This window comes from Phoenix dactylifera, chromosome 2 (assembly GCF_051530095.1).
Source record: "Phoenix dactylifera cultivar Ajwa chromosome 2, Ajwa_hap1_PhDact_Kaust_v1.1, whole genome shotgun sequence".
Lineage (NCBI taxonomy): Eukaryota > Viridiplantae > Streptophyta > Magnoliopsida > Arecales > Arecaceae > Phoenix > Phoenix dactylifera.
The window spans coordinates 24167188-24192416 of record NC_143191.1 but is presented as its reverse complement, the minus strand read 5'-3'; the positions used below and the strand labels follow the sequence as shown (position 1 = coordinate 24192416).

The 25229-nt window shown below is 37.7% G+C and overlaps 1 pseudogene; it reads left to right on the top strand.

Moving 5' to 3' along the window:
- The first annotated feature begins 14804 nt into the window (after positions 1-14804).
- Positions 14805-22762, top strand: LOC149768257 (disease resistance protein RPM1-like; annotated as a pseudogene).
- The last annotated feature ends 2467 nt before the right edge of the window (positions 22763-25229 follow it).

Here is a 25229-nt window from a genome sequence, read left to right as displayed (position 1 = left end):
CAACCATCTGAGGAGAAAAAAAATACACCACTCATGATCCAATAGAATGGTATTCTCATTTTCCAGTCCCAAACGAAATCTTTCAATAAACCAAAACAACAAATTATGCAGCTGAACGGTTCAATAGACCCTGCTGTGCTGGTAGTCTCCTCCTGTTTTCTTCGATGTTTCACTTCTTCTGCTGCAGGCCAATCAGCTGTTCTTGTGCGATCTCCTTCAGCTGCTTCTTCAAGTATGTTTTTTACTTGTTTGGCTGAAAACTTGCACTTTCTTTCTTCTTTTCTTTGCTTCAACGTAGGCTGATTTTCTGAAGCTTTTTCTCCTATGTATATTCTACAAGCTCTTCCACTTTGTACATATTTTTAGCCTTCTTGATAAATCAGGTGGCCCAGCCTCCTTTCCATAAAAAAAAAAAAGCAATCCGAAATATTACAAGCATTAGACTTCTATATTTTTCCTGAAAAAAGACTAGATGCATTAGAATTATTTTTCTCTCGATATTGCTGATCATGGGGAACGTACGACAAAAGAATTTCTTAAGAAAAAGGAAACGAGAGAATTCATCATCAACTACATTTACCGGCCCGTCATAAATATGCATGGATTTAACACATCATCCGCCACAACCACCTCCACAGCCACCACAACCACCACCGCAGCCACCGCAACCGCCACCACCATCTCCACTGCTCTTTGCATTAGGGTTCCGGGAGTCACTCCCATAATACACAACGTTGTTGCTTCCACTGTCAGCCCTTTCTGGATGCTGGCCGCAAGCAACGATGACCATGGATATGACTGAAAGGGATGCAACGATCATGCAAAATAAGAAGACCAGCTCTGATATCTGGGGCACCGACGCATCGCCATAGTTGCGGTAGCTATAGAGAGCACCAAAGATTCTGGCCATCGGAGCATCTAATGCTCCTTAACAATTGCTTAGGAATGTGAACAAGTTGATAGAGTAGGCTGTAGAAGCGCTGAAATCCTCTTTCCAAGCTGCCCTCATATGCATGCGCAGGACTTTCCCTTCCCATTCCTAGAGAGAGTGACAAGAAGACCACGCTGAAGTTTTCAAAAATTCCATGTAGTTATCCTTGTGGATAGCGTTTGTTGACCAGTAGCTTATAATTTGATTTCGTAATAGGAATGGGGTGCCGAAAGCAGAGATCAGTCTGGTTCTCTTTATACCTTGAACCTGTTAGTGCTTGGCCCTTGGGGCTTCCACTTTTAGGAGCTTTATATATCTCTGTATACATCCGCCTGCTGCATGCCTACGTGGTTTGCATTTGTGATGATGGTCACGATGATGATGCTGATATTATTATTGTTATTGTTATTGTTGTTGTTATTATTATTTTTGTAGAAATGATCTGAAACAAGGGGATGGGTAGTTCTTCAGATATAATGAAAAAATCCTTAAATTTTTACGAAGTCAGGATTTAAACCTAAATTTTTTCTAGTAAAATAACGAAAAGATTTTCGCTAGATTGACAAGAAGGCACCGTACGTGCAAGATAACTTTCCTTCGGGGTTCAGAGAGGCCAACCAATTTGAATTTTACTGGCATGTTCAGTGTTTCTTCTGTTGTGAGAAGGGAAGATGAAGTTGAAAGCTAAATTTTCTAGCTTTTCCTGAACATACTTTTCTATTATTTTAGTATTTTTAGATAAGATTACCAAAATTTATTTTTAAAAATATTTTTATTTTAAACGTTACATAATTACTGCTTTTAAGCAATACAAAGACCAAGCTGGAGAAAATACCAATGGGAACTAAACCACGTTTGCCTGATTACAAATAAGGTCACATTTGATTGAATAATAAATAGTAACTGGAACCTCCAATGTAGAGCCAAAGTGGTCAATAAGCTGTAGTGATATAAGCAGGAGCGGTGGGATTCAATGCTTCAATAATAAACACTTTAATCACTCTACATGTGGCTTTAGCAAGCCTCAAAGGGACAGACCCCTTCTTATAGAAACTCCCATGACGAGCACCATCTTAAGCACTTGACATCTGATGCAAAAAGTGCCCATAAGGCATTTCTACACCCCCAAAAAAACAAAAAAGAGTGGGCAGGCATATGACTGAACGAGTTTGGAGTGCTTTGAGGTCTATGCAAAATGTGATCTAATAGTTGATATTATGAAAAAAGAACAATCACTATTTCGTGTGAAAAATACAATCCGAACCATTTCTACAACAATGTAGTGCACTACCATCATTATTGTCATTAGTGGAATGGCATAGTTCTATGCATGAATCCAACCCAAGCTTTCCATAAGTGTGAGAGAGCACTGCATAGAAAAATGCACTTTTCTTTCTTTATTTTGTGGAAAGAGTAGTCGATCACATTTCTTAGAAGAATAAGAAAAAGAAAAAAAAAAGAGTCATATTAGTAAAACCAAGAAAAATGGTACCATTAAATATAGCCTTTTCCGACGCTTTTTAGAGCCTATACCGATGCTTGTAAGCGTCGGTAATTTTGGCGCCGACGCTTTTAAAAGTGTCGCAAAAGCATCGGCAATATGAGAGTGAAAATTTACTCTAAATAAGATATTTATTATTCCTAAAGAGGGATCCAATAGTAGTGGTACTTTATCGAGGCTACTGCACCTTGCCACAGCACGACCGGTGTAAGGCTTCGCCATTTGAGAACCCTCTGATTGCACGATAAAGAAAATAGGACTTTTTTTCATATTCAAGAATAGCCCTAAGGGGAACGAGGGAGTGCTTGAAAAGAACACCAATCTTTGGAGATTTTACCGACGCTTTTTAAAAGCATCAGCAAAAACAGAAGCTTTGCCGATGCTTATAAACGTCGGGCTATCTCGAAGCTTTGCCGATGCTGATAAGCATCGGTTCATCTTGGCTTCCTAACAATGCTTTAAAGCATCGTTATAATTATTTTTTTTAAAAAACATATTTAAAATGATTTTAAACTCTGTACACATACTGCACATATTGCAGAAGGAAGTGCCAGTGATTACGCATCTATTTTCATGTCCTTGAGAAGAGGTACCACGAAACCCTAAACTCTCCAACTGCAAATTCACAAAAAACAAGAAAAGATTATGAGCTCCAAATCCCAATCCCTAGATCTACAACTAGGAAAACCCTAGCAAACCCATCGGTCGGGCCGATCTAGCGATCTAGGATCCTAGAACTACGTATCAAAAGGGCAAAGTAGATCACCTTTTCTCAAGGGCAGAGGTATGGATCGAGGAAGTGGGGGAGGGCTGGGCCTGCATGGCTTTGCGACGCTTCTACTGGAGGCTCTCCTCCTCCCTTCGATGGTGGCCCTCCTTTGCGTCTACTGCTATTTTATACTTGTTCTAGTTGATGGAGGTAGTACAAGGAAGGGGGGGTTGGGATGATGGAAAGGGGGGTTGGGATGATGCTTTCTAAGGGATTTTGTTGGGGAGGCGGCGGGAGGGGGGGGAGCATTGGCCTCCGACAATGCTTTCTAAAGCATTGTCTTAGGGGGGCTATTAGGCCTCCAACGACGTTTTTAGAAAGCGTTGTTTGGGGGGGGGGGGGGGGGGGGGTTCGACGACGCTTATAAGCGCCACCGTAGATTAGTGTTTAAGAAGCTTAAGAAAAAAGTTAGTATTAAGTGAAACATTTAGTGAGTAGGATTTTGAAGACATTTTTTAAGCATCATCTCCGCTTTTCGTTTTTGGCCTCCAACGACGCCTTTAAAAGCATCGTCTCCTGCTTTTCTTTTTCGGCCTCTGACGACGCTTAAAAATGTCGACTTACAATTTGCTCTCAACGACGACACAATTTAGCATCGTTTTAGTTTCATCCCTACGGACGCCATTTAGAAACATCGGCAAATTTTGGCACTGAAGCCAAAATTACCAACGCTTCTACCTACAGTTGGCATGTATACATCGACATTGCTCCTTTTTTCCATAGTAATCATACCTACATGCTGGATATGATATCACCTAATTTTCATTTGTTTAGCATCTTATTTTGTTGCTAGGTTTGCAAATAGGTTTGGTTAATCCATGACCCAACCCAATGTTGATATAATATGACCTGATCTATTCCATGTTTATGAAGACCCATGGAATAGATCGGTTTCAAATATTAGACTTGATCTAAATTCTACACCAAGTCTTGGTCTTATATTTTCAATGTGATTTGACCTGATCCATTTCATATATCATCCAAGTCTAATTTGGGTCCACAAAACATGGACCCGACTCAACCCGAACCCGTTCTTACTCTACCCAAAAATTCAAATCACATAAATCTTCTTCTTCTTCACTCTAAATATCTTTCCTGTTTCATTAAATAAACCTTTTGTAAACTAATTTCACTTTTTTTTATCACAACAACTACATCTCCTCCCATCTATTTTCATTTATATTTCAATGATCATATTTCATTATTTGTTTTGATAGATTCTTATTTATAATGCTTCCAGATAGATCAATATATACTTACAAAAATTTTAGTTTGTAAACTAAAAAATGATCAATTACTTTGATGGAATTAAAAATTTTGAATAAAAGCTAAAGTTTAAGTCGATTCCTTTTCATTTTATTTTATTTTTTATATTTTTATATTTAATTATCAATTAATATATTTTAGATAAAAAAGAATAACTAGAAATTTGACTCAAACTATAAACTGGTCTGACCCGAACTCAAATATCCCGAATTGGGACCTGCTGGATTTTTTCATGGACTTGACCCAACCCAACATGACCTAATCAACAAATGAATTAGGTCCGAGTCTAAAATCACAATGTGAATATAAAATTGAATCGAGTTGAAGGTCAAGCATACCTTAGTCCAACTTGATCTGTTTGCAGCTCTATTCACTACAAAAGAAATAATATTTTTCGGTGCTGTTTAGAGTCTTTACCGATGCTTATAAGCATCGGCAATTTTTGCGTCAACGTTTCCAAAAGCGCCGCAAAAGCGTCGGACAGGTGGGGGTGGGATTTTTTTTTCTCGATGCTTTTTGAAAGTGTCGGCATAAACAGACTCTATACTGATGCTTTTAAGCGTCGCCTGTTTTGGAGTTCACCGATGCTTATAAGCGTCGGCCAATATAGGTCGACGCTTCCTTAGGTAGGCCCGCTTTGGACTTCGTCGATGCTAATTAGACGCACCAGCCCAAGCTAGGGCCCCAAGCGTGCCATACCGATTTGCTTATTGTCTACGCTTAAAAGCATCGGCAATAGTGATTATTTTTTAAAAAAAAATTTATAAAAGCAATTTTTAAACTTGTATACATTACTTTCCAACACAACAAATACACAACATAAATCACATAGATAACAAAAGTCATGTCACAAACAAGAACTTTTCATTTGAAATATTCATATTTTCATATTTGATTATATTGTACTTCGAAAATATTTAAAACATACATATCAAATTTCTAAATAAACAGTCTACGATGTATCATGGGTCGATGGCATCATCATCTCTATGAGTAGATAAAGTATCAGCAACCTACAAGAAAAAAAAAGACACTTTAGAAAGTAAGAATATGAAAGTCATTATGCTCGTACAAAAATATATTATAATTACGTAAAATATTCTAATAGATTTAGTTATTTATCGAAGGGGCAAATCTTTGCAATAAAGATGAAATCTGATCAAGCTGATCTTGCAAAAATTGTATCTTTAACTTATGGCTATGCTTCAACTCCGCAATATCGGTCCTATGATTCTGCCTTATCTCCTCTATCTCTATCTCATGCCTCTGCTTTATCTGTGCTACTCTGTCTTCAGACTACAAACCTCCACAGTGCTACTACCTTGTCCGGTATCTTGGATATATCGGCTCAGACAACTGAGTGGGGATAACTCCAACGCCATAACCCCTCGCTCGACCATAATGCTCTAAGCCCATCAATTTGGCAAAGAACCGAGCTTTGACGTGACTGGATGCATCAGATAATGATGACTCCCCAATGCGCTCTGAAATAAGAGATGTAGGCTTGTCCTATATCTCTCTAAAAAAACAGTCGCATTAATATTTTAAAAAAAGTAAAACTAATAAATTTTTTTTTGAACAAATCAAAGATGAATACATACAACTATATTTCTCGACTCCTCTCGGATAAAGCTGTCATATCGAAGGGTGAAAGTCATCCTATAGAACTCTACCTCACTAGGCTCCCTCCCATGCTCTTCTATCTACACACATGAAGAGTATATTGACAAACTATATATCATGATACGTGCTACATGTTAGTAGAGTTTCAAATAGTTTCAAAAAAACTTACGAATTCATCTCTACATCTCACATAACTCTTCGAGCCTAAAGTATGAGGAATAGCTTGAGATGCTTGTGCAACTCTACCAATATCGGAATATATCTGCCAAAATAAAAGTATACAATATAATATATTCAATGTATATATTTGCAATCCATATTAATAATAAAGATAATATAAGATATTAAAATAATATACGTGATCTGTCCTCTTTCAGAAAACTAGTAATGAGCAAGCTCCCTCTGCTGAGGGTATACATCAGGAGGACAAACACGAAAAACCTCCTCCTCTGTCATATCCTCGCGCTTGAAGTCCGTCTTCAACTTCACCTTATATTCTTTTCATTTGCGGTTGAAGGACTTTAGCACCCAATCATGGCTCTTTGGAGGAAGTATAAACTTACCCTACAACAAGATACAGAATGTTATAATAATATTAAATCAAAAATTAAAATTATGGTGGTAAGCAAATTAACATACATGAGGTATCAAATTAAAAAGAACAAATTCAAATCATTATCTATATAAGTCTAATAAGCTCAACCTTATATGAAGAAAGTATTTCATTTCACTTCGTATAGTTGAGTGGACACAGCTGACCCTTGCGTGCAACCGATCCTAAGAAACTTAATAAAAGACTTCAATCCCTCTTGATGGGCTACCCCAATTCGTTGCATCAGATGATGATCTTGTCACCTTCACGAAGCTGCCACACATCCTTTGCTCGAGTGGACCTCCATCTCGTCTTTATCGTCCTTTGTCCATCTATTAAAATTAAATAAAATATGTATTAAAAAATTGAAGACAAATATGAACTTAAAATATGAGCTTTAAATCGAATTATCCTGGATCTGGAGGTCATCCATAAAAACTTCCTCCCCCGGGTAATTAGCAGGAGGCTCGCGCTGAGATTGGGACTCATGCTGCTGGTGCTCACAGGGTTGCTGGGACTACAGGGACTGATCAGAAGAAGATCCCACTTGAGAATGCTGCAACTCCACATCTCTAAATCGTTTCTTTTGGGGCATGTTGTTACCTGGTATGCACAAAAAAGAATCAATATTAGTTAAATGATAATTCAATACTAAATGAATTGCTAATAAAAGAGAATACAATAATTCATTCAATGTATACATCATAAATTTTACTTACCATTAAGAAACTACATTCTCATTCAACATCCGTCCTAACCAAACTCATTGGCGCATTTACCTCATTAGTTGGTACAATATTATAAGGCATATACTAAGTATAAGTATCATCGTCCTCCTCTTCCAACCCTTTTTTTCATATCATACAATTCCCCAAGTTTCATCTTAATGACAACAAATTAATTTTTATCTTTTGAGTCTTGCGCAAAAACTACTTGTCGAGCTTGAGATGAAAAAATAAATGGGTCATCTTTCAATCACACACAAGTATGTATCAACCTTAAAAAAATTATGTGTGAATCCATTTATGTCTTGCCTCAAACTTCTAGGTGAGTTTATATCCATCCAATCACATCGAAATAATACTATCTTAAACTTTCCATAATAATCTAACTCATAAATATCTGTTAGGGCACCATAATAATTTTTTATGTCCGCCTCAACCATAATCCCACTATTTTGAGTTTTTCTAAATTTCTCACGCTCTTTAGTACGAAATTTAAAACCATTTATAATGGATCCATCATATTTGTTGATAATATTATTCAGACTTTGAGCAATGACTATTAATTCATTAGAACAATTTCTCTCCATCATCATTGGTACCTAAAAAAAATTATGGAAGTAATAATTAATTTCTGTCTATAGATTTTTTTTTTAAAAAAGCTTAATATATTAGACATCTAACCTGTTTGAAAAACCATTCAGAAAAAAACTCAACCAACCATCATTGCTCAATTTTTGGTATAGGACGAATGTTATGGTTGAGACTTTGCTGAGCTATTAAAATTCTCTGCACGATCAGAAAATCTTTAATTAAGTACCTTCTTTTACATTCTCCTAATATGCCAGTAAAAATAGATTTAAAATAACCATACTAACCTGCGAAACTCGGATATTATGTCACAATGAAGTAAGACATGGTGATGTGCCTATGCCAACGATTTTTTGGTCAATAACAACACTTTCAACTTTTTCCAAAACTCTTCCACCAGATGAGAACTTATAAACATTTGCATTCTCTATGATATCACAATTTCTTTGAAGTCGATTGAAAACTATTTTAACACCTTCAAGATATCTCAAACAAAATGTCAAACACTTCTCAACAATATATCCTTTAGCAATCGAGCCTATCCCGAGGGCTTGATTGCGTACATAATCTTTTAAGTACACAAGAAACCTTTAACAATAAAATTTTAATATCAATATCAATATCAAACTGATTATTAAATATGGACATTAAAGTTTAGAAAAATCACCTCTCAATAGGATACATTCATCGGTAGTGAACCAGTCCATCAAGTTTAGCTTCCGCTGCTAAGTGAATGAGTAGATGAACCATAATAGTAAAAAATCCAAGAGGAAAGATCTTTTCTATATGGCATAGTGTACGTGCAACATTTGACTACAATTGATCAAGCTTCCTAGGATTAAGAACTTTGGAACATAATGCCTTAAAGAATGATAACAACTGAGAAACAATTGCAAAAACTTGTTTCGGCGTTGACGATCTTAAAGCCAATGGAAAGATATCTTGCATCAAAATGTGACAATTGTGACTTTTAAGATTTGAAAATTTTCGCTCTTTGAGATTTATGCATCGTGAAATATTTGATGCATACCCATCAGAAATCTTCACATTTTTCAGAGCCATTAGAAAAAGATCTTTCTCTTAAGTAGATATTGTATAACGTGCAGGAGGTATATAAAATTTATCATTAGCAAGCTCTTTCGGATGAAGTTCTTGTCTTATGCCCATATCTTTCAAATCAAGATGCACTTTCAAATTATCTTTGGTCTTTCCATCAAGATTTAACAATATTTTAATCAAGTTATCATAAACATTCTTCTCTATATGCATCACATCAAGGTTATGTCGAAGAAGATTATACTCCCAATAAGGTAAATCAAAGAAAATGTTCTTCTTTTTTCATAGTTGTTTCTATGTAGATGCTGCCATTGAGTCATCATCATTTTTCTGACCATATACGTTGTCTTCATTCTCAAGAAAGTTGTCAGCATCCTCAACAACCTCCGCTATTAATCTTTCATTCATTGTGCTGCCAATATGCTCCCTTCTCCTCTTCTTTGAATATTTGGAGACCTTACCCGATATATAATTGGTGCTATACATTTATCTAAAAACTTCAGTTCCAGTTGGTGGAATAGGGGCAGATCGCAACTCTGTGGTATCATCAAACAAATCATTCTGAAATTAAAATGGATGGTTTTCTTCTAACCATCGACGATGGCCCATATAACAGAACTTTTCTCCATGTTTTAACTAATACGAATGGGTTGAATCTCCACAAGAAGGACATGCAATACGCCCCTTAGTACTCCAACCAGATAAATTAGCATATACAGAAAAATCATTAATGGTCCTGATAAGAACTGCATGCAATTTGAATCTTTAGCCAGTGGAAGCATCAAATGCATCAGTACCCTTCCATAACTGTTTCAATTCCTCTATTAAAGGCTGCAGAAAAATATCAATATCATTACCTAGGCCCTTGTCACTTAGAATAACTATTGATAGATTTAGTAAAGACTATTTCATACACATCCATGGTGGCAAATTATATAGAATCAAAACAATCGGCTAAGTGCTGTATGTAGAACTCATCGATCGAAATGGATTAAATCCATCAGTAGCTAAACCTAGTCTAACACTGTGAACATCAGAAGCAAATTTGGGATGCCTATCATTAAATACTTTCAATGTGAAACTATCCGCTGGGTGTTTTAACATTCCATCCTTTATATGGCTTTTATCATGCCATCTCATCGAGGAAGCTATCTTTGATGATGCAAACATCCTTTTCAATCTAGATATAAGAGAAAAATATCTCAAAATTTTAGCCAATTTTTTCTTAGTCAATGCAGCATCCACTTCAGTCAACAAATCATTGTTGTCTTCTTTATATTTTTTTCATCGTGAAGTTGCACATATTCGGCATGACTCTTAGTTAATATTTTTACCGCGATATAAAATACAGTCATTCGGACAACTGTGTATCTTCTCGTATCCAAGATCCAACTCTTTTATTAGTTTTTTGGCTTTATATGAAGATGATGACAAAGTAACACCTTCCGAAAATGCATCCTTTAATAATTGAAGAAGCATAGTAAAAGACTTGCTGGACCATCCATTCAAATATAATAAATGTAGAAGAAAAAAATCTTCGTAAAATTCTTACAACTCAGATATAGTTCTTGATCACAATCTTTGACCAAATTATCATACCGAGCTGTGTTATCAGAATGTATAGGTTTCTCAACATGCATGGACTGATCAATAACTCTACGCTTATCACCTATTACGGCTGTTTCTTGTTCTCTACTGAAATCTGTTAAAATTTTAATACTATGTCCAAGAGCATCTCTAAGTAAGTCCCTTATATCTTCTCCTATAGAATTTTGTTCTATATTACTGGATCCAAAACTGAAGGTGTGTTCTAGATAGAATGGTTGGTTACCTAGAAATGGCAATATGGACTCTCCATGAAGTATCCATTTAGTATAACCCTTTAGAAAATCATTCCACATTAAATGTTCTTCAACAATTTTTGCATCAAGAGCAGAACTGTTTACACATTTTTGACATGGACATAAAATTTTTCCGTTCATATTAAATTTCTCAAAAGCAAAATTAATAAAATTCTGAACTCCATCCAAATATTTGGCACTGGATCTCAACTCATTTATCCAACTTTTGTTCATTCTATTAGAATATCGATTGAACTACAATTTATTTAAAAAAGATAAACAAAATTAGGGCAACTATACTTGCGACCATTACTGCTCGGGGTACAAAGGTGACTAGGAGTTTGCTTGATGCCAAGAGAGAGATTACTCGTAAGGAATATTTAAAAGTTGCATCATTTTCTTAAAAGTTGCTTCTAGGTAATCATAAAAATTTCCTCATTTTACATTATTCTTCTACACAAAATGATACCCGGTTTATTTGGCTTTGGCATGTCGATAACAAAGTAAATTGTTCTACACTATTCCATACTAAATCCCTGCATCTTCAATGCTCAATATAAAGCATTTTATTTTCAAAATTATTCTTATTGGTTTTGTCTCACAACTAATGCATTTTCATGACTACTTTACGTTCATAAACCCTTTTTATAACCATAATGCAGGCCCATCTTACAGTAGTTCCCCCTAAATATGCTATATTTATTAATCATATAACACTTCATTCTCATCCTATTATGAGTGTCATCTTTTATCTATTCATTGTCCTATATCCTAGTTCCGAAATAATGAAAATAATCAGACAATCCTATGTTCAGATGATCGATTCTGAGTCACCCTTTAAAATTGCAATTCACTTACTATTTACCCATATTCTGCTAATAATTCTCATATGAGTTAAATTTAGCCCTCGATACTATTTTCAAGGCTGCTGCAAACATTTATCATGATAGGAAAATCTTCATCTCCCCCAAAACCTACCTGAAACCACGGAAACCTATGGTTCCTTAGAAACATCAAAGGGAAAGTTGGCATTTTATCCCCAAAAATCAGTTTTAAACACTTTCCAGGAAGATTCCTCTGGAAATGTAGGAGAACATATCATGCTTACTTCAAAGTATTGACAAATCATTTCATCTATGAAGTGATAATAGAAGAACATAAGGCTTCCCAGGTGATAATAACAGGGTACTCTCCGTTGGATTAAATGATAGGAACATTAGTTGGAAGAAGTTATAATGCATATTGTCAGCAGGTTTTTTACTGGCCTGTGAAAATAATCTCTCATATCAACAAAGGGCTAGAAAGTCACCAAATACAAACCACCTCAACAATTAATCAACTACAGAAGAGGCAAGAGAATCCTTGTTCAGTACGTTTTTCTATAGTTGCCTCGGTCAAGAATCTTAGTAGTGATAGACAAGCTCAGCTAAAAGAGCCATGATAGGAAAGAAAAATACCTCGGACGGAGGGGGTTGGGGTTGGTCGGTCGGCGCCGGAGAGAAAGGAGGAGGAGAGGATGTTGGGGTCGGACGGCCGGCGCCGGAGTAAAGAAAGACAGAGGCTAGAGCTGCTCAACGCCAGAGAGGAGAAAAACTAGGGCAAAATAAGGGCTCGTGCCGGAGAGGAGAAAAACTAGGGCAGAATGAGGGCTCGGGGTCGGGCACTGGGTTTGGAGGGGATCTTCACCTTCGACGGTGCTTATAAACGTTGTCTTAGGTCTTGACCTTCGATGACGCTTATAAGCGTCGTCCTAGGTCCACTAGTGTTGTCTTAGCTTGAGGCTTACGACAATGCTTTTAAGCATTGTCTGTTCTTTCAAATTGCCGACGCTCATTAGAAGCGTCGGTAAAATTTGATGCCGGAGCCAAATTTACCTACGCATCTTCCTAGCGTCTGCATTCAAAAATCGGCTTTTTTCTGTTTTTCTGTAGTGTTTGTTGCCTCTATATAAGAGGCCAGGCTTTTGATTCCAGATGACAATATTCGTGCTTCAACCCTAATTAACAGATCTCAGATTGCATGGGGTTTGGCTCGGTTTGCCCAAGATCCTAAGCTCCGGCCTAGACGGGAAGGGACTGGCATAGAACAATGACAGGAGATTTGTCCCTTCTTATAGATAAAAAAGCATGAAAAAGCTTCGTCGAATATGGAATATAGACCAAATCTCGTTAGCGCGCGATGCTGTTGTTTAAATGATTCACAAAGCTTTCGGCATGTGTTTTACATGCATAGATAACGAAAGGTACAAGGAATTTTAATGCCGGTCCGTTTTCTGACAATGACTTTGAACCACTAAATGATTTTGTGCAAAAATGCGATCATAGTTTGGTTGAGCCTTGAAGCTGCATGTAGCCATGGGATTAACCTTTTACTTGTGTAAAGGTTCAGTTATATCATAGCGATTACAATGGTGCTCACAATTTGGTTTAGGTTGGAAATTGATTGTACTTGAGATACAACTTTACAAGTTATAATTTTAAAAACAAATATGATATATTGAAAATATTATAAAATAAGATTTCTAAAATAAAATAATAAATTTTTAAATAAGATTCATTTGATGGATCGAAAAGATAGGCGTTATTTGGTTGCCGTTTTTCTAAAAATGTTTTCAAAAAATTAAAATTTTCTAAAAGCATGTTTTTAACAAATTTGGGAAAAGTTGATTTGAGAAAAGCAGTGGAACCCTGGGGTCTCTTACAAAACCTATTTTCTTGATTTTATGAGATACCCGCATTGGCTAAAACCATTAAAAAATCTTTTCCAAGGATCAAATTTCATAAAATTCTGCACATATTAGTTTTGGCAAAAATATTTTTACTAAAACTTCCTTACTAAACAGTGCCTTAGTGTCAAGGAGGAGGGGCTATATATTTAGGTTTTTGGTTAGGTTGGATGGGGTATGGGTTGGCTCAGATCTCTTTTTTGTTGATGCAAATTAGACCTGAATGTTATACAAACTGGAATTGGTTAGAAAATTCAAAATCCAAAACTAACTAATTTCCAAATTGAGCTCAACTTTTAACCTCAATCCGATCCAAAGGTGACAGCTCTCAAAAAAATGGATTGGGTCAGTTCTAATAGTTCAGGACCAGGTCAAGTTGTAAGTCATTATCCGAACTTATTTGTAGGAGTGTAAGAAACTTATCAACATAGAATTGGAAACAAGTTGTTTGATGCTATTTTAATCAGATTTGCATTTTGATCTGAGACTCAAACCAAAGTGGGTCAGCCCTGAACCTAACCTACTTGGACAACTAGATGTCATTTTGTTCAGTTGTTTAATTTTCCAAATTCACACAAGACATTTAGATCCACATGCCTTTTTTTTTAATACATGATCTTAGACCATATGTTGATTGTATATCAAGGTGCTACTAAAGTTGAAAGACGAGAGGCATTTGTAGGTAATATTTTGCAATTTATCCGGCCAAATCAAACACTGTATTGTTTTATTAGGAGTTGAACCAAATGCATAATGAAAGCTAAGCCATTCCACTAAATTCTCAATAACCATAAACTTGGACCTAAAGATATAGAAAGCTGCTGAAGCATTGTTGGTTATCAGAGCTTGACTTGCTGCTTGGAAAGGCAAGCTTCTTTCATAAGCTGGTAGAGTTACTTTTATCAATGCTATCCTCATAGCTCTACTATCTTATCTCATGTTCATCTAAGAGCTATCAAAATGGGTTGTTGGTAGAATTGACAATATCACCGGAGCATTTCTTTAGAAAGAAAAGAACGGTGTGTATGGCTTTAATTGTCTTATGAACTAGAATACGATCCAAATAGAATACGGAACTTGGCATAAAGAATAACTTTTTCAAAATCAAAAAAAAATATATTCTAACATTTCAATCACAAGCCAACTTGCCAACTACTCTATATTTAGCGCATCTAAAACCTCATTTCTTGACCAAACCTCGTTCCCAACCTCTTCCCATCCAAACCGGGAGCCAAAATCTCCAGCGACAGCGCCTCCATCCCTCTCCGTGGATTGGTAACTCGATCTCCATCCCTCCGAGAATCCAACCGCGCTTGCCGCCATCTCGTCGAAATGCAACCGCCCACGGTTCCATCCTCCTGAGAACCTGCAGCCTCAACTCTATCCTGCAAAATCCGGCGGCCTGGCCTCCACGAAAGCAAGATTCAACGACTCGGAGTCCGGCCACCGCTGTCTTCGTCCTCGCAACTCCGGCCTCTCCGCATCAAGCAGCCACGCCATCTACCTCCGACTGCCGTTCAGTGATTGACCGTGGACAGTTTAAACCCGGTCTGCTGACAGTGGAGGAAGGTGCAGTATGGCAGAGTCTGCCGTCATTTATTTGATCCAGAAGATCACTGATGCCATGGTACAGGGAGCACTAGAGCAGGCCGACTTCCTGGTTTCGCACTTGACAAAAGTTCGATCAGGAGTACTCGAGGTCAAGAGGGAGCTCGAGTTTTTGTCTGCCTTCCTCAGGAATACATACACATACAAAGACAGCAACCAGCTTGTAGATACATAGGTGAAACAAGTCAGGGAAGTAACGTTTGACATCGAGGACATCGTCGACGATTATACCTATCTCATGGAGGAGCGACAAAGCCATAGTGGACTCAAGGGTCGCCTCCACAATGCCATATATTGTTACAGGCATATAAAGTCTCTGTGTAAGATCGCCGCTCGAGTAGGACGAACAAGGACGGTTCTTCGTTGCATTTTGGAGAACAAAGAACAATTTGGCATTAAGACAGCTGAAGGATCTGTTAGAAATGAATTCACAGCACCTTGAATTGATAGAGGAAGAGAAGAAACAGAGTAAGAGAAGAGAGACGAATGATGCATGGCAATACTTTTCTGTCGAAGGTACTAAGCCACATAAGACTCGGCAGAAGTTTCTGCCAAAGATTGTAACTACGCAACTATCTACCCGTTCAAGCAAAAGATCCGGTAACAACTTGGATTTAGAATTTAAATTACACCCTACTTTTTATCACACCCCCTTAATTTAAATTAGTGAAACTCCAAGTTGTCTTCGAAAGTTGCAAAATTTTTTTTTTCCCAGAGCTTTAGTAAAAATATCTGCCAATTGATCATTGGTGCTGCAGTACTCCATTTGAATTTCTCCTTTGTCCACCAGCTCTCGGATGAAATGGTGTCGAACTTCAATATGCTTGGTGCGACCATGGAACACAGGATTTTTTGTCATTGCAATGGTGGATTTGTGGGTTGCTCCATCTTGCCTTTCTTGGAGATCTGCTAGAATTCGCCGAAGCCAAATTGTTTGACATGCTGCACTTGTAGCTGCTATGTATTTTGCTTCTGAACTTGAAAGAGTAACATATTCCTGCTTCTTTGTCGCCCAAGATATTACTCCAGAGCCAAGATTGTGCTTTTCTTGCTATCAGCACAACCAGCCCAATCACTATCAGTATAAGAATATAATTTAAAAACATCCACCTGTCCATAGCGAATACCATAACTAAGAGTCCCTTTGATATATCTGAGAACTCTTTTTGCTGCTCCATAGTGATACTTGCTAGGATTGTGCATGAATCTGGACAACAGACTAACTGAAAACATAATATCTGGCCTAGAATGAGTCAGATAAATTAATCCTCCAATTAAACTTCTGTATTGCTTTTCATCTGTTTTTTCAACACCATCATCTAAAACAAGCTTATCATTGGAATTCATCGGAATGTTTACCGACTTACAAGCAGACATATGAAATCTTTTCAATAAATCTTTGGCATATTTTTCTTGACACAAAAAAATTCCATTAGAATCTTGAATAATTTCCATCACTAAAAAATAATGCAAAAGTTCCAAATCTGTCATTTCAAATTCTGACATCATGCATTTTTTAAACTCTTTAAGCAAACTCATCGAATTTCCGGTATAAATCATATCATCCACATATAGACAAACAATGATAATTTCCATACCTTGGGTCTTTACATATAGAGTGGGCTCACTTGTACTTTTTTTTAAACTGTGTTGGAGAAAATAGTTATTAATTCTACTGTACCAAGCCCTTGGAGCTTGTTTCAGTCCATACAAAGCTTTCTCCAATTTGTAAACTTTTTCTTCTTGGTCTTTTACTTCAAATCCTTGAGGTTGTTCTACATATACCTCCTCTTGCAATTTTCCATTAAGAAAAGCGGATTTCACATCAAATTGAAAAACCTACCATTTTTTCTGAGCTGCCAGGGCTAAAACTGTTCTAATAGTATCAATTCTAGCAACAGGAGAAAAAATTTCCGAGAAATCAATACCTGAAATTTGAGCATAACCTTTGGCAACTAACCGAGCTTTATGCTTTGCAGTGTACCATCAGCATTGAACTTGGACTTGTAGATCCACTTGAGTCCAATTGCTTCTTTTTCTGGGGGCAGATCAACTAGCTTCCACGTCTTATTTTTTTCAATGGCTTGCATTTCTTCTTTCATAGCCTGAACCCATTCTGTTTTTTGTACTGCATCTTCAAAACAAGTTGGCTCAAACATAAAACATGCAAAATCAACAGATCGATAAATATCTGAAATCTTCAAAATTTTGGTGAAGGTGAGTCAGAATCACATCTTTCATATGCATCTGAATCATCAGAATCACTTGTATGCATATCAGAATCACTAGGTATGTTATGCAGGCTAGGAGATGTAAGTGAGGTATTTTCATCAAACAATGCGGGCGGGGTGTTGACATCCGGCAAAACTTTATTACCTTCTACTAGAACTATAGGAATTTCAGCCACATTAAAATTCCAAGTTCTGTTTTCATCAAAAATCACATCACGACTAATGATCAATTTTTTAGTTACAGGATCATATAGTTGATAACCTTTTGTTTCATTACTATACCCCACAAATATGCATTTAATACTTTGGTCATCTAGTTTGCTTCTTTTTTCAGTTGGAACATGAGCATATGCAACACAGCCAAATATTTTCAAATAACTCACATTAGGCTTTCTTCCATACCATGCTTCATAAGATGTTTTACCTTGTATTGCTTTGGTGGGAAAACGGTTCAGCAAATGAACTGTAGTAGCCACAGCTTCTGCCCAGAACACCTTTGGTACATCCTTTTCTTTTAGCATACATCTGGCTATCTCAAACACAACTCGATTTTTCCGCTCTGCTACTCCATTTTGTTGAGGAGTATAACTCGCAGTTAATTCTCTATGGATACCGGCATTTCTGCAAAAAATAGTGAATTCTTTGGAAGTAAATTCACCCCCTCTATCAGTACGTAGAGTTTTAATAAAGCATCCACTCTCCTTTTCCACAAAAGCTTTGAAAGTTCTGAAAACATGTCAGACTTTGCTTTTAAAAAATGCACCCACATCATCCTTGTGCAGTCATCTATAAACAGTAAAAAATATTTGCTACCACCCTGTGAGGTTGTCTGCATAGGACCACAAATATTGGCATGTACAAGTGCTAGGCGCTCTTGGGCTCTCCAAGAATTCCCTGTCTGAAAAGAATTCCTATGATGTTTTCCAAACACACAGGATTCACAAATACTGCCATCATTATGAAGTTTTGGTAAGCCAACTACCATGTTTTTTTGACTCATCAGTTCTAATCCTCCATAATTCAAATGACCATGTCTTTTATGCCATAAGGAAGATTCATCGGAGGCTGTAACAGTTAATGCGTGCAAGGATAATTCAGAAAACTGTAAAGGAAACATTTTATTTTTTGTTATTTTTACTTCAACTACCATTTTTCCAGTTTTCTTGTCATAAACCTCACATTTGTCATCATCAAAAATAGCAGAATAACCTTTTCTCATTAGTTGTCCAACACTAATAAGATTTTGTTTTAAACCAGGAATAAACATCACATCATGAATAAGTTTTTTACCATTCTTTGTGTCTACAGCAACTGTTCCTTTTCCTTGCACCTCCACTTCACTATTATTCCCCATCCGAACTGTGGATCTGACTGAAGTATCAATCTGTTGAAATATCTTTCTGTCACCTGTCATATGGTTACTGCATCCACTATCCAAAAACCAAACACAACTTGAACAATCATCAGCAGAGGCCAAGAAAAAAATATTTTCCTCATCTTTCTTTTCACTGCTAGTCTCTTCATGGTAATTAGCTTGATTTTTGTGCCAGCAATTTTTATCAAGATGACCATATTTTTTACAGTGAGAGCAGAAAGGAACATTGGGATTTTTATTTTTGTACCAACAGTCTTTTTCAATGTGTCCAACCTTTTTGCAAAGAAAACATTGTCTAGTTTCTTTGTTACCTTCATTGAAATTCCTCTGGCTGTCATTTGATCGGCCTCGACCCCTTCCTCGAGTGCCGAATCGACCACGGCCTCTGCCGCCATTTTGACCTCTGCCATGAGATCGGTTCTCTTGAATTTTTGGTTGTTCTTTTTTCTGCTCTGTCCTCATTTGTAAAGCATGTTCTAATATTTCACCTGAAGATCTGTTAATTCTTTGTTCATGAACCAAAAGCGAGCCCATTAATTCATTCATAGACAAGGTACTTAAATCTTTAGACTCTTCAATAGCAGTAGCAACAATATCAAATTTTGTAGTCAAACTTCTCAAAATTTTTTCTATCACTGTTTGTTCTCTTAAATTTTCACCCAGAGATCTAATTTGATTTACAATAGAAGAAACTCTTGTGAAGAAATCAGTGATAGACTCAGAATCTTTCATGAAAAAAGTTTCAAACTCACGTCGAAGAATTTGAAGCTTAACAGTGATTACCTCGTCTGTTCCTTTGAATCCAGTTTTTAGGATATCCCAGGCCTCTTTTGATGTTTTAGCTGACATGATGCGAGGGAACATGGTCTCATCCCTTGCTTGCTGTAGATACAAGAGCGCCTTCGCATCCTTCAGTTGGTTTTCTTTCATTTCAGTTTTCTGGTCATCTGATATTGCTGGGTCCTCAAGATTATATTCTACAAAACCATGTTCTACCAAATTCCATAGATCTCGTGAAACAAATAAAGTCCTCATTTTAACAGACCAAAACTGATAATTGTCACCTTTGGAAAAAGGAAGAAGTGGACTTACACCAATACCTGCCATCTTTTTGTTTGTTTGTTTTTTTGTCTCCCAGATCGCTTGATCTCTTCTCTTTAATCAACTTTGGAGACGATCTCTTCCTTTGCTCTGACCGTTTGCACTTCTAACCTTGCTCTGATACCACCACCTTGAATTGATAGAGGAAGAGAAGAAACAGAGTAAGAGAAGAGAGACGAATGATGGCAATACTTTTCTGTCGAAGGTACTAAGCCACATAAGACTGCAGTCACCTCCTCTATTTATATTTAAAAAAACAGATCTACAAGACTTTTAAAAATAACTAAAAGGATGAAATCTCGGCAGAAGTTTCTGCCAAAGATTGTAACTACGCAACTATCTACCCGTTGGAGCAAAAGATCCGGTAACAGCTTGGATTTAAAATTTAAATTACACCCTACTTTTTGTCAGGATCAACTCAGTCAGAGAACGAACAAGAACTGAGCCGGTGTCTTGCGGATTCTGCACATTTTATTGAAGAAGATAAGATAGTTGGATTCAAGCACCATGCTGATCTTTTAGTCAATTGGCTGATGGAGGAGGAGCCACGCGGACCACAATTACTGTGTGGGGGATGGGCGGTGTGGGCAAGACCACCCTTGTCGCCAGCGTCTACAACACCCCAGCAGTAAGAAGTCGCTTTGATTGCAACGCGTGGGTTTCTGTTTCTCAGAACTATGACACCGTTGATTTACTCAGGGGAATCATAAAAGAATTATATCAAGAAAAAAGGGAAGTCACTCCAGCAGACATCAACCTCATGGATTTCAGGAGGCTGGTTCAGACACTACGAACACATTTGCAGCAGAAAAGGTACCTAATTATCTTAGATGATGTGTGGCGTACGGATGTTTGGAATTATGTTAGTACTGCATTGTTTGATAATAATTCTGGGAGTAGAGTAGTTATCACCACCCGGAACCAGGATGTAGCTTCAATTGCAGTTGCGAGCCGAGTTTTGAAACTGGTGCCTTTAGAAGAAGATGAGGCTTGGACTCTCTTCAGTACAAACGCGTTCCGTAGAGAGAAGGAAAAACAATGCCCTCCAGAGCTGGAGTATTGGGGTAGGAAAATTGCTAGAAAGTGTCAAGGTTTACCGTTGGCCATAGTGTCTATGGGCAACCTTCTATCAGTAAAGGAACAGACAGAATTGGCATGGAAGCACGTCCATGATGCCCTGGTTTGGGAACAAACCGATATTCCGGAGCTCAAGATGGTATCCACTATCCTGAACTTCAGTATCAATGATCTACCATATTATCTTCGGAACTGTTTGTTATATTGCAGCCTATACCCAGATGAGTATGAGATCGGGAAAAAAACATTGATCAGATTATGGGTGGCAGAAGGTTTTGTCGAAGAACGAGGAGAGAGCACAATGGAGGAGGTGGGTCAGGACTACCTCAACCAACTCGTCAGCCGATGTATGCTCCAGGTTAAACCACATGATAATGTTAGAAGGGTGAATTGCTTCAAAGTTCATCATCTTGTGAGGGACTTGATCGTGGCTAAATCAAGAAACGAGAGTTTCTGTGAGGTGTATGACAAGGAAGCAGAAGGCAGGTTAGGTGATAGAGTTCGGCGTCTTTCAATTACAAAAATGAAAGATAACGGGTTCAGCATGGAGAAGCCACAACTGCGCTCCTTGCATGTGTTCTCCTCAGTTCCGTCCCATTCATTTTTCTCGAGCTTGAGGTTATTGAGGATTTTAAATTTGAATCATACTCTTATAGAGGCACTCCCAGATGCAGTGGTCTATCTTTTTAACCTACGCTTCTTGGGCTTACGGTGCACAAAGTTCAGAGAGCTACCTGAAGCCTTGGGTAGGCTGCGGAAGCTAGAAACCTTGGATGCTCGGTACACCATGATGGAGAAATTACCAAGGGGAATAACAAAGCTGGAAAACTTGCGGCACTTGATGGTGAATAAGTTATCTGAAAGTAATTCTTGATATTATGCAGACGTTCTCGGCTTGCAAGTTCCGAAAGGTATATGCAACTTGAAGCACCTTCAAACATTGAAGACCGTGGCAGCCGATGAAGGAATGATACGGCACCTGGAAAATTTGACCAATATGAGAGTTTTCGAGATCCGATGTTACAAGCATCCAAAGCACAGGTCTGTCCACCTCCATATCAAAGATGAAACTCCTCCATAACTTGGTAGTTAACACAAAAAGCAGGACACAGATGTTGCGGCTGGAAGCTCTCTCCCCGCCCCCGCATCTTCGAAAGCTCAATTTGGACGGGAAGCTGGAGAAGGGGGTGCTGCCTAGCTGGCTCGGCTCTGTCACAAACCTGAGGAAGTTGAGATTGAGACTGTCAGGGCTCGAAGAAGATCCACTTTTCTCACTCTCCATGTTGCCCAACCTGGAATATCTGAGTCTCGAGGAGGCATACGAAGGAGAAAAGTTGCATTTCCATCGAAGATGGTTCCCTAAGCTTAAGATACTCTGGTCTCCGTAGCTTAATTCTGGTCAGATGCAAAGAGCTGAAGATGCTGCCATCGGGTATCGAAAACCTCACGCATCTTCAGAAATTGGGATTGGACAGCATGCCAAATGAGCTACTGGAGAAGCTGCGCCAAGGCGGGGAGAATCGCCAAAAGGTTAGCCACATCCCCATTATCAGGAGCTGGGTCAAGAGGGAAGACAAATGGTTCGAGGAAAGTCTTTCCTAATCCTCTCTTCACCATGCACCGTGGGGCTCAAGTGTATTAAAGTTGATGCATTTTCTCAAAAATTCTAGAATGTGCTAAATACATAAATGTTTGTGTTATCATGTACCTAGACTATATATTGTATTAGTCTACCAAGGAAGATGTGGAGACACCCTAGGAAGATGTGGAGATTAATATATGTTCCTGAATAGCTTTTCTAGATTCATGTAAAATCCATCTGTAAATACCCTACAAAGGTGATGTCTTGCATCCAACAGAAAAACCAATCTATTTTACAAAAAATTGAAGAGAAATGCTCCAAGGAAAAAAAATCCACTCTAGTCTTCTTATATTTTCCAAACTCTATCCCCACTATGATACGTTCTAGTTTTCTTATAACTACAATTTTCCGACCCTTCATTTTCTAACAAGTGGCATCAAAGTCAAGTTTGGTCTACAACGGGTGCTATGGCTACTCTTGGATCATCTTCACCATCAGTTTCCATTTTTGGTGGTGACAACTATGATTATTGGTGTATCAAGATGAAAATGTTTTTTCAATCACAAGATCTTTGGGATATCATAGTAGAAGGAGTTGTCGTTATAGTAGAGGACACTTCTTTTTCGGCAACAGAAACAGCAAAGCTAAAAGATCTCAAACAAAAAGATGTGAGGGTTCTTTTCATTCTCCAACAAGCAGTTAGTGATACAATTTTTCTAAGGATCATGAGAGCTTCAACCTCAAAGCAAGCCTAGGAGACATTGTAAGAGGAGTTCTAAGGCAACACCAAAGTACAAGTTATCAAATTACAAGGCTTGAGAAGAGAACTGGAGACCAAAGATTATTGCTCAAGAATGATGGAGATCGTCAATCAAATGCGAGCCTAGATGGAAGATATTTTCGATCAAAGAATAGTACAGAAGATCTTGATCAGTCTCAGGAAGAGATATGATCCAGTAGTAGCAGCTATTGAAAAATCTAAGGACTTGTCAGCAATGTCAATCACGGAGTTGATGGGCTCCCTACAAGCACATGAACAAACATTGAATAGACGAAATGAAGGCACCCTTGAGAGCGCCTTTTAGTCCAAGCTCAACGTGATGAAGGGATCTAAACCAAAATGAATCCAACAGCAAGAGGAAGGAACACACAAAAAAATTCCGAAAAACAAAAAGGCTTAAGGAGAGTCATTCAATAACTTCTCATACTTGAAAACTTACAACACATAGTTTAAAAAAAAAACTTACTGATAAGAAAGAAACTGAACCAAAAACATAAACTGATTCCTAACCGCTATAACCCATTACACGAAACCAACTTCGGTGTTCTCTTTGACATGATTTAAACATCCGAAAAATCTAGAACACCTGAAACTTGAGTTTGAATCATTCTTCCAACACACCCCCTTGATTCAAACTCTGTAAACCCAACATTGATCTGAGCTTACTAAACTGCTTAACAGGCAAAGCTTTGGTAAATATATCAGCCAACTGTTCATCTGTTTTACAATACACTAAACTGATTTCTTCCCTTGCTAACAGTTCTCGGATGAAATGATGTTTGATCTCAATGTGCTTTGATCTTCCATGAAGCACAGGATTGTTAGCTAAGGCTATGGCTGACCTACTGTTGCAATACACCACTATAGCTACTGTTTGTGTTTCTCCCAAATCTTCCAACACCCTTCTAAGCCAAACAACCTGACAACCTGCAACCGTTGAAGCAACATATTCTGCTTCGGTGTTGGACAAAGTAATAGTGGCCTATTTCTTTGAACTCCATGATATCATCCCTGATCCAAGTGCCGTACAATACCCTGTAGTGCTCTTTCGATCATCCACAGAGTCAGCCCAACTACTATCACATTAACTTTTTAAATTGAAATCATCTACCCTGCTGTATCTGATACCCAAATCAGCTGTTCCAACGATGTACCTTTAAATTCTTTTAGCAACTCCAAAGTGTTGGTTGGTAGGATTATGCATAAATCTAGAGGCATAACTCACAGCGAACATGATATCTGGCCGAGTGTGAGTTAGATATATCAAGCCACCTATTAAGCTTCTGAATTTCTTCTCATCTGCCTTCCCTGAACCATCATCCTTCCGCATTTTTTCATTGAAATTCATTGGGGTTATAGCGAGGTTACACTTCTCCATCTGAAACTTCTTCAAAAGATCTTTGGCGTACTTCTCCTGGCTTAGAAAAATTCCTGATGAGTTTTGTAATACTTCCATTCCAAGAAAATACTTCATCTTCCCCAAATCTGTCATTTCAAATTCAGCCATCATGTCCTTCTTAAAGTTCTTCAATAAGGACTCTGAATTACCAGTAAAAATTAAATCATCCACATAAATGCAAACTAAGATCACATCTGATTCTTCTTGACATTTTTTGAAGAGTGTAGGTTCACTCTTGCTAGCCTCAAAACCTCTTCCACTAAAATATTTGCAGATTTTGCTGTACTAGGCCCTTGGAGCCTGTTTCAATCCATATAAGGCCTTCTTCAATTTGTAAACCTTTCCTTCATGTCCACAAACTTCAAATCCCACAGGCTGCTCTACATAAACTTCTTCTTCCAACTCCCCATTCAAGAAAGCAGATTTTACATCCAACTGAAACACACTCCACTATTTTT